Source organism: Plutella xylostella, chromosome 5 (genome assembly GCF_932276165.1).
Source record: "Plutella xylostella chromosome 5, ilPluXylo3.1, whole genome shotgun sequence".
Lineage (NCBI taxonomy): Eukaryota > Metazoa > Arthropoda > Insecta > Lepidoptera > Plutellidae > Plutella > Plutella xylostella.
In genome coordinates, this window is record NC_063985.1 from 717929 (window position 1) to 729717 (window position 11789).

An 11789-nucleotide genomic window follows, 5' to 3' on the forward strand; every position below is an offset into this window, starting at 1 on the left:
GGCCCACATGCGCCGCTCGACTGCTTTCAATGACAAAGAAAGTTCTTTTGTTTATGTAATTTTTGTTTTTCTGATCTCGTTTAGAAATATTAATAACTTTTGGAACACACACGGGCTACCTATATTTCCTAAATTAAATTGGTATAACAACATTTATAACATAATGATCGTAATATTGTTGTATACGTAATGTATATGGTAAGATATAATGTATATTATATGGTATGGATGAAAAAGAAAAGCGTAAAATTCGCGAACAGTGTCTGGGTTGAATACCCTGTAAATAAACTTTCAAATACCTACTTACGTCTCCTTTGTAAGTATTGATTCAGAACGAAAGTGAATACAAAAAAGGAAAATAAAAGACAAAATGACTTTTACAGCAAGTATTTCTTTAGGTTCCTAACTGCTTTCACCGAGTCTTGTATTATGTAGTTATTCCATGTCAATTTGTAAAGTGATTAGTCACAGAGCTTACTTAGAATAACTTTTCTGCATAATATTATTATGTAAGTTCCCAGCATATTTTTCTGTATTGATGTCGGGGCATTGACCGAATACATAATAAGCAGTAGGTATATTGACTCATTGAAAATGTCGCTTCATATCCCGTTAGACCTCTGTTATGAGTCACCTACTCTAAACACTACACAAGCACTCTCTAGCTAGACTAATAAGCCATTTTTACGATCTAAAAACCAGAACTTTGAATGCTGTCTCTACCATATTGCAATACGGTGGCGGTACTATAATTTCATGCTGAAACGTAAAGGCCGTATCTACCAGCGTAACACACTGATAATTCGCGTTTATTGCTTACGTTGTAGAGTCGGAAATTGGTTGAAATACGTGGTTGTCTACGTCGTATGTTATTGTAGAACTTTCTACCGGCTTCGTGTAATGTAAACAAACAGTGGCGGCGGCGGCGGCGCAACAGGTGACTGTTCCATGAGAAAGATGCTTAGTTATAACTAGTTGTAAGTTAAGACTTTGTTCTAAACAATTGTGCAAATGTTATAAGGATTGTGTCATCTACACTCACGGGCAATGAAAAGGTTCCACTGAGAAAAGCACAAAATTATTCATAAACGGAAAAGGCTAGCTTAATTATGCCTTTTACAACATTGAAGTACATTTAACAGAGCATCAGGTGGTGATATTCCTTATAAATACACTCACGGGCAATGAAAAAATTCCACTCAAAAAATGCCGACACCAAACAACTCCAATTTTTTAAACATTTAATTTAAAATAAGAAAAAAATATTACCGTTTTTAGTTGGGAATATCCTGATGCTTTATTAAATGTACTTCAAAGTTGCAGAAGGCGTCATTAAGCTAGCTTTTACAGTTTAGGAGTAATTTTTTGCTTTTGTCAGTGGAACCTTTTCATTGCCCGTGAGTGTACATAAGTATAAGGATAACTAATGAGGATAAGTATAAGAAACGACAAATGATGACAATGATAACAAATCACAATCAGATTGTTCTGTAGTAGTAGAGCAGTTCACGATTTGGACATTTCTATAATTTATTTAAGAAATTATTTACTAACTTGCACTGAACTAAAATGTTAAGTGTTGTAAAATATAAGAAATATTTGTTGCACAACTCTGGACGACTCTACAAATCATAGTGTATTCGAGAACAAATCGGAATTAAACTCTATGTTAGCTTAGTCACGGTCTGTTAACCTGTGAAATATAAATTGAGTTAGTGTTGCGCTACTGTTTATGACTACAATTTTAATTTCATTACCATCGCAATGATCGATCAATATCAATACCTAAGGGATATATTGTATTGTCAGTTATTTTATTACTACCTAAATTTATATACGAAGTTTACCTATGTAATCCAGGAATTGTACTTATAAGATTCACAATAGGTACTTACTTATACGATTTCGAATAGTAATCAGAAATTATTTAATACGCGGATTTCATATGAATTTTATGAATGAGTTTTTTTAGAACAACTGAATCTTTTCATTGTGGATAAATACAAAAACTATTAAAAAAACAATCTGAATTTGAATCTTGCTTATAATCTTATAATCATTGAATGTCTTATTTCGACGAAGTTGTCTGAAGAGGTAAATCGGAGCATTTAGTGGCAATAACCGCTGCGACTCACAATAAACAGAGAAAGTATTATCGGAAAGACCAGTCCACCTTCTTTCACTTGAGGAAAATAACAACCAAACAAAACATGCGGGGAAGTGACCGTGATTAAAAAATTACGTCAATACCATTGACTTTTATATTCGTCAATATATTTTATAAAGTAAGTAGGTACATTATGTTATCTTATTGCTAGCCACTCCTCCTGGTAAATTTAACGTTAAACCATAAGTTTATGTTCACACATAACACTAACCGTAACAATAATCTATATAAGTAGATACGTAATTATTTTTTTGTCTAGAATGATTGAGCTAGAATCATACCACCATACCACGCGGTTTAGCAACTCCCAAGTACTATTTATGTAAATAAGTGAAGTCTGGGAGCCCACTGAAAGGATTTTTTAAACAACACTTAGCTACAAAGCACTATTTAATCCCTACTATGAACATTTCTCAAGTGAAGTAATGTGCCCATAAAGTATTTATGATGGCACCTCCACTAATGGGAGTTGTTCTCTCAAAATACCAACATTGAGGCGACCGACTTATTACCACGAGAACCAAACACTCGGGCGAGAAAGGAAGTTATATTGATAGCAGTTTTACTTATAATTGTTTACTTAATTGGTTGTTAAAATGCTTAGCTTAGTTTTACTACGAGAACTCAATAAGATGTTGCTTTTTTTTAAATATTTAAAGCCAATTAATCGTACTTACACTTACAATAAGAAAAGATCCCGGCAAATTGAGAACCTCCTCCTTTTTTTGAAGTCGGTTGATAAAATAACATCGCACCTTTATTAATAAATGAAAGCTCAACATTTATTTATCAACTGGCAACATTGTGTAACCGCTCAAACCACACCACGGGCGATGGCAGAGCCACAGCTGTAATTACTGTAATGGAATACTAGTATGTAATATTTAATTATAGTCCTATTAATTTTGTAGCAGCACATTTGAACCCCGAACTGTGGAGTGGGGTTGTACACTAACTGAAGCACAAAGGGTTCAGGGTTCGATCCTGCGTCGGGGATAATATTTGTTTAAATTAGTTCTTGGCCTCATGTATCTAAAGTCAAAAGTCAAAGTCAAATGTTTTTATTCATCGTATAAAGTATTTTATTTATGTAGCCTAGCTGTATGTAACAAGTGTATCATTTATTGGTCTTCTAATAAATAAATAAAATAAAATAAATATTTATAAAATTTTCTGATGAACGTCAATTTTCACAAACTACTCTATCGCAGCTGATAGCAGCCCTACGTAGGGACTAAATCCTCTTTAACCTTGTTATATATTATATTACACCTGTATAATTGAGCAGTGCAATAGATACGTTACATACTACTCCTTCCATTCACCCTATTAGCTAAACGCAGTGCCAATCACAAAACATAAACATAAAAACATGTTTCAAACATTTATAAAAGTACGATTTCAAACAGTGAATCTATTGACGAAGTGTCGTTTCTAGCAATCTATTGATATGCTACTACGAAGACGTGATACATTAAAGCATCGCACGTCGCCCCAAGTGCCTCCAGGGTAGTATACAAAGTTTGTTCATGTACTTATGGGAATAGGACAGTAAATTTTATTATTTTCCTCGCACACTTTACCGTCTAGTTTTTGTTCGTTTCAAAGTTTCATCATAAAAAGTCGCAAACATACCTTGACCCAGACAAACATACAGACTTATGACTATGACTTCTGGATTCACATATATACTTACATTGATGTAATGTTTTGGTGGCAGCTGGAAAGTTTTCTGACTGACTGCGTCGTAGTGTGATGGTTTTACCGAAAATATCTCTGTTACAGTCATATAAACAATTATATTGTATGTAATTGGTTGTAAATCATAAGTAAGAAACAATTGTACCTGTAACCTGTAAGTATTAATACACAAATCATATGTTGTCCTTTAACGAAAAAACCCACATGCTAGCTTAATGCAGAGCAAACTCCCTTAATCCCCTGATTGTAATGTTTCGCAAAAAAATCACTTACTTAATATATGTCATAAACTTACGCAATTTTCAAAAGAAACGTAACATACACACACACACACATATTATGTGGTCCTCGTAAAGCAAATGTTAAGGTAATCATAAATTAATTAACATATACTAGTTATATAAATAGATAAATATCAAGTAAGTTAAGTAGGTAAGACGCTAGATTGTAAAAAAATAAATGCCTACATGAATTTAAAAAAAAATATTTTTTTTTCAATTCGCTGTGGTATTTTTCAGGCATCTGCAATCTCACGTTCAGATCCGCGCACTGAAGTAAAAGAGGCGATCCGTTTACGTTACGCTTATGTTTTGCGGTGACCTTTCTATACAGGTAGCCAATAATAGAGGATGGTGAGGAAAGCTGAGGATCGAGTATTGTGGCGCTCTCACAACAATGAACAATTATAGTAGATACATTGATAATGAAACTAAACCTAGATTAAACAAAATTAATTAGCAATTCCCTTTTCACTAAGCCTCTGCGGCCACAGAACCAATACACATAATAATTAATACTAGCAGCTGTCTAAATAGATTTTAATTAGTTTAATTGGTAATATGGTTACGATTGCAACCATTGGTTGTGCCATAGACTATCTATGGCTGTGCTTAGCGTCATTCATGTTTAAAATATTCTATGTTTAATATCATAACCGCCAAATTTATCAGTCAGAATCGAATGCCTTTACGATAATTATTATTAATACCTTTTGTTTTTATTAGTTTACGCGTTTACGCTAAATACACTCACGTCACGAGCAATGAAAAATATCCACTGACATTTGGAACAGAAATTGGCAGGAGGAAGTTTTTCATTGCTCACGAGTGTACTTATTAGTTTTTAGTTAGGGTTTAGTAGAATATCAGTGCTCAGTTTAAACATCTGGTGTGTGTAGGATACATAATATTTTATATCTACATTGGTTTAAACGTGTGAGGATTAGAGTAAGGAAATACATTAAATTTGCTTCAACGTGGCATAATTATTATTTTTGGCATTTTACGAATACAACCACGGTACACCACAATCAGTTATAGGATTTTCGATATAAATCGCATTTGGGACAGAAAGAAAAATAGCGAAACTTATTCCGAAATAAAGAGTTTGAGCTCCGATTCGGGGAAGGTCGGTAATCCGGTACAACATCATCCAAGTAGCGGATATATCGGAAACTTATACAAGGCGTGTACAGTCAGCTGCAAAGTTTCAACTTTGCATGAACTTTTACACTTTTACACAAATTTTTGTAGTCGTGTGATATTTGCGAGCACTTTTGAAATGAGCACAATGCACGTAGGGTATAACTATAATCATGATGAATGCACTAGAATCTAGATGTCCAGATTTATTAATTTAACACTTTATTGTACAATATATAATATGTTTATCACCAATCTAGCATGTTTTAATAACTTCGTCTTGAATAACATTGGTCACGGAGGCCAAGTCGATGTCATTTATACAGATTTCGAAAAAGCGTTCGACCGTGTAGACCATGTCATCCTTATTCAGAAACTGCAAGCCCTTGGAATACACGGTGATCTGTTAAGGTGGATTAAATCTTATCTCACAAAACGCTCTCAAGCTGTTGTTATTGGCGGCTTCAGATCCAACTTCGTGAATATTACCACAGGAGTTCCTCAAGGATCTCACTTGGGACCCTTATTTTATAACGCGTATCTTTTTGACATTAGCAAGGCCTTTAATCATTCAAACCACCTGATGTACGCTGATGACAAAAAGATATATTGTAAGATTCGGTGCCAACAAGACCACGTAAACATTCAGGCCGATCTAGACTCCTTGTACAACTACTACAGTAAAAACAACATAACGGTAAATATTAGTAAATGCATGTGTATAAGTTTTACCCGCAAACCAAACCCCCACATTTACAATTACAATATGAACGGAGTTATTATTGAAAGAGTTAATTCAGTAAAGGATCTGGGAGTCATACTTGACTCAAAATTCCAACTTACCGAGCATGTAGACTACATTACTGCAAAAGCACTTAAAGCTCTTGGTTTCGTCATAAGGTCGTGCAAGCCCTTTAATGATGTCAGTGTCATCAAGACTGTATACTACGCTTACGTTCGAAGCACCCTCGAGTATGCTTGTCAAATCTGGTCTCCTAACTACATAATTCACAGAAATCGTATAGAAAAAATTCAAAGGATATTCATAAACCACATAAATTACCGACAGCGTCAATCAGCTAACTCGTATATTCACGGTTGTCGAATAAATAATGTCCCATCTCTAGAAGAACGGCGAACTTTGTTGGATATGTGCCTATTATTTGACATAGTACACGGGCGAGTAGACTGCAGCGGCCTGGTGGGCGGCGTGGCGTACCGCACCCCGCGGCGCCGCACGCGCCACACGCCTCTGCTGCACGTGCCTGCGCACCGCACCAACTACGCCAGTAATGAGATACTCACACGGCTAGCCCGCACCTACAACAAGCTTTTTACTGATATAGATATATTCTGTACTTCTAAGTCTTCTTTTAAAAACCTTATTATAAAGGTGCTGATAGATAAAGATCAGACGCATTGATAAGGGCGCAATAGCAATATTGAGTAGCACAATCTTCCCACATTTTTTCTTTTTCTTAAGTTCATAATTTTATAAATAATAAAGTGAACTATAGGTCTTCTTTTCTCTACAAATCTAGTAATATAATTTACATACATAATTGTAATTGTATAGGTACATTCTTATTACATATTATTTAGAAACATACAACGTAATATATATACATATAATATATATAAACATATACTTATCTTATTGGTTACCTAGTTTATTTAAGTTAGTAAGTTCTTACTTTTTCCTTCTTTAAGTACCTACATATTAATGCAGTTATATTATGTGCACTCTGTTTAACATTGTATTTTTATATACACTTAAGGATACCTATTACTGGCCTTACCTTAAACACACTACTTATTGTATAATCTTCTTCATAACGCTGTTGGTTATCTATAAATAAATAAATAAATAAAATAAATACAAACATTACAAATAAAAGTACAAAGGCTGGACTTAAAGATTTCCTCATCATGTTTCCCTTCACCGTAAGAGCACGAGGAACAATTTTATGGCACTTTAATTCCATTTTGAAAATTGGTACTAGGCAGACTCTGAACACACGGCCCTTCCGAGATAAGGCCCTATCCGAGACGCATTTAACGACTAATAAAAAAGTATTGTTAAAGCTTGACATGTATATTAACTTTCGCAGCTGACTGTACCTATTAAGGATTAGACTATAAATACTTTTCTCAACAAGGAAATTATATTTTCATCACGCGTAGGGGAGTCTTCGTGGAATCTCCGAGTATGGCAGCCACTTACTGCTGGATTCTAAACAATTTGCGCCAGAGACGTTGTAAACAAGTTGACACGTGTGGAAAGACTATTAATGTAGGAACATATATTATTATAATGTTACTCTATGCACGTTTTGAAGCGAATAATTTATTATATTGCAGAGGATGAAGATTTTGATGATGCTTTCTCATTTAAATGCGATGCTTACGTGAGTATATTTACTGTCGTCCGAATTGGTATTCTGGGTCTAGTTGCCTAAACCCCCGATGGATAAAGAGGTGTGTTATTAGTTGAACGTGTATGTATAATATGTTAGTATCTGTGTATCTGTCTGTGATAGCGTAGCTCCCAAACGCTGAAAAGATTTTCGTTATGTTATTTTAGTGTCAGATCATCAATCAAAATCAGTTCAGCTGTTCAAAGGTTATCTGACATTCATTGTGCAATTTCGGGGTTTTTAACGTTGGTTAGGTTATAATGAAAATAAACATGCGACATACCTAAATTACCTTATACCTATTCGACAGTGCGTTATGAGACCTATGATCCTATAAGCCGACTAATACATTCGCATCAAGCGGCGCAACACCGCAACTCATTCGATGAAGATAGTGTAATTGAATTAGCGCGCACCGACGTGCATTAAAATGGAATGATCTAGTTAGCTTAATTAAACAAGCAGGTGGTGGTATATAAAGGATGAAATTCTATCCGTGTGCCTTCCTTCGGTGAACGCGCTTCTACATACTGGCATTAAATATGGGACCAAACACTGAAAGCGCAGTGTTAACTGTTGCAAACGGTTCTACATTTTGATTGAGTAGGTTCCAATTTTATTAGCCATTGCCCAGCGTTTTTCAACCTGTGGGTCGCGACCCCCTGGGGGGTCGCGAAGCTTCTGTAGGGGGTTCGCCAGAGGTCGAAAAAACTGGGTACTTTAGTTGGAGACCATAAATAATAATACTGTAACATACACATACAGTCAGCTGCATAAGTAGCTGTACACCTTTGTACCTTGTCAAACTCACAAACTGCCTATTCAATTGACGGTTTGTTATGTAATCAGTTTGACAAGGTACAAAAGTGTATAGATACTTATGCAGCTGACCGTACATACATAATAAAAAAAACGAGGAGTCAAGGGGGTCGTGGAATATTTTTTTTATACCAGGGGGGTCGTATCATAGCCACAATCTTCGGTCATCCTTCGTGATCCGCAGTACAGCTATACCGTTCGGTGAGTGGCACAGCGGCACAGCGCACTGTCATCTTTCCGCGCACTTTGTTGTGTCATTTCCAAATTTCCCCTCAAGGGTCATCAGCGTCACACGACACTTCTCTTTGTCGCCTAAAACAGCGTAAACAAGAGAGCCCTCCGTCACACTCGCCCAATATTTGAGAAGAACATTGTGTAGTCACGACGACTCTGAGGGTCAGTCTAGCGTGCGAAACTAAGTTTTGGAGCGACCCTCGCTAACATCAACTTTACACCTCGACAATACGTATTTTTCTACGAGTAAAAGATGAAGGCGTCCACTTATCATCGGACTAAACGGATTTTCATAAATGCATGGAGAAACGGCGTCTGCAATACCGATGAAGTAACTTATATGAATATCGTCTATACCGAATATTTAATGCAATGGAAATAGTACAGAAAACACTTTTTCAGGTGAAGCAAAGCTCGAGGCTTACAGCTAATTAAAACAAAAAATTATAATTGTTGCCGTAATAAACTTGACAGAATATTTGATGCGCTGAGGTACTTCAATATTACAGACTTCGTCATTAAGTACCAATTTCGCCATAGTATGTTAGAGCATAACCAGGGATTATTGTTTGACTTTCGACACAAACATGTGTAAAGAATTTAATATGGAGATGACGTATAATCAACCTTTCCCTAGTTACGATCTAATCTAACCGACTATGGAGAAATTGGAGCTAAGGCTAGTCTTTTCCGTTTAGGAGTAATTTGGTGCTATGTCACTCGAACTTTTTCATTGCTCGCTGCGTATGTAGGCAAAGCTAGAAGACCCTCTAGAGAGGCGTGCGCCTGGCATTACGTAAGAGCCTTCCCTTCCAGAGAACGATGGATTTCCGCGTACTATAATAATGAAACGCTTCGTGTAGGTCAGAGCTAATTGTTGTGTCCTGGAAGCTTAGTCCACTAAGTACATAATAAAGTTACTAGTTTTAGCTACACGGTGGATAACAGTTGCTATGTAAGTAAGTTATGAGGCTGCGTTATGTTCGCGCGTAACACTGTAAATTGTGTAGATTGAACGCAAAACTAGTAAACACTGAACACTTGGTATACTAAACGGATACGATGCTTAAGCTGGTTATCTTGTGCGCGTACATAATGGATACCCAACTTACACAGTCAGCGGTGAACAGTAGGAACAGCCTACGTCTCAATAGTTTTACCAGGTTCCTAGTTGGTTACTTTGCTCTACGGTTACTAGTAAACAAAATCAACACGTAAACTTTCCACGAATTAAATTTCACATTCTAACAACGATCAATTTTAGTAAAATAGCAACTTTAAAATACTTTCTGAAATACCCGAGCCACAAAGTTTGTAATAATGGTAATCATAAATACCTGGTTCAGAAAATTTAATAATTAAAATCAAGGCGGTATCCTAAATAGTGTCTATTGTGTGAAAATTGCTGACCCGTCACATTATCTCGAACAAACTGAAAGTTTCAGCTTTTCTCACTGTTTATGATATTATTATAAAACAAATTGGTAAACGGTCTGGGCATATTTGACGAAGACAAATAGTGGGTGTTGAAAGTTTAAATTAACATAGTTATAGACAATAACGCTAACTTTGCAAAGTGTAAAAGACCGCAGTGTTTTTTCTTTGACTGGTAACCCGGTTGGAAATCTTTTCTAATGCATACTTAGCTTTGTGTAACTCTTAACTTTTTTCTAAGAATGAATATATTTTAAATGTATAAGTAATAATAATAATTTTATCCTTAAATCGCTAGGTATACATAAATACTATATCACATGAAGGAAAGCGCCTGAAGTATGGCGCCTGTTATTTACCTGATGTAGGAACATACTTATTGAAACTCATGAGATCTTGTGTAGACAAGATATTAAGGCGCTGTTTTTGAGTTGTTTTTTTTTCATTATTTTTTATTTATAATTTTTGGACACTATGTATACGTGTTTTCAGAAACCTTCTGATCTGTATGTATTAACAATTTAACCCTCAAAATCATAGAACGAATTGTAAGACAACAAGGTTAAAATTGACTTTGAACACACGAGTTTCGACTCTTTGCGTCTGTGTAAAGTTGAAATTCGTATATCACAACGTCAATTTTAAACCTATTGTAAAGTTTCAAAAAACTCTATGAATTTGGGGGCAAGTTTTTTGTTCCTTCTGTCTTCCCAGCCAGAATCGGCAGTCAATATGCTAGGATTTAGACACAAAGTTCTGTGATTAGCTCACACTCACACACACACTCACTGTTAGTGTGAACAAGGATATCCAATTATACGGCTGCTGGCTGGTGTAGGATATATACTCTATGGTGAAGGCGGTAGGTAAGGCACTCTTAATAATCTTTTTGGTGGCTCTTTTCTGACGAAGGAAACGAATTATCTGAAGATTTGTCCGATCGCCAATTAGCTTTTCTTTCATTGGTTAAATAGAGGCTGGGATTGGAACGATGCTGCCAATTTCTGTACCTAAATTCTTTTATAGGCTAGATAAGTATTAATTAATATGAATTTATCCGTAGAAAGTAAATTAGTCAGATAGAGATGGTTTGTTTCATGACTCAATAAGAAGTAGATCTAAAGAAGATAAGCAATTTAATACTGAATATTATTATCTCTCTCAATTACCTTCTACTATAAAATTCGCTAATTTTTACCCCCATCATAAAATAAAATAACTATCAAAGTGTTCTTCTCTGTATGTGGTAAGTAGCTTTGAAACTAACTGCTTCGCGTCCATTTTATTAAAGAGGAGAACTTCAATATCACATCAGCAGTTCATTAATTATTAGATCATTTATTGCAGTATTCAATTTCCACTTGTTGAATTAGTGACAAAAGCAAAAGCAGCAAATGTGACCCAAATCCACCCCCCACATTTAGCATTCAATGAAAGCGGCGAGCGGAGCGGGTCTCACTTTGATTAGATCTTATCGTATCTATTCCGCCATCTTGGAAACGAACGGAAAAACGATTCGATGCTCTCTGATCACACACAATCCAGCCTATTGCCAGTCCCTAGGGATGAAATCTAATATAGAAGATCCACGGATTC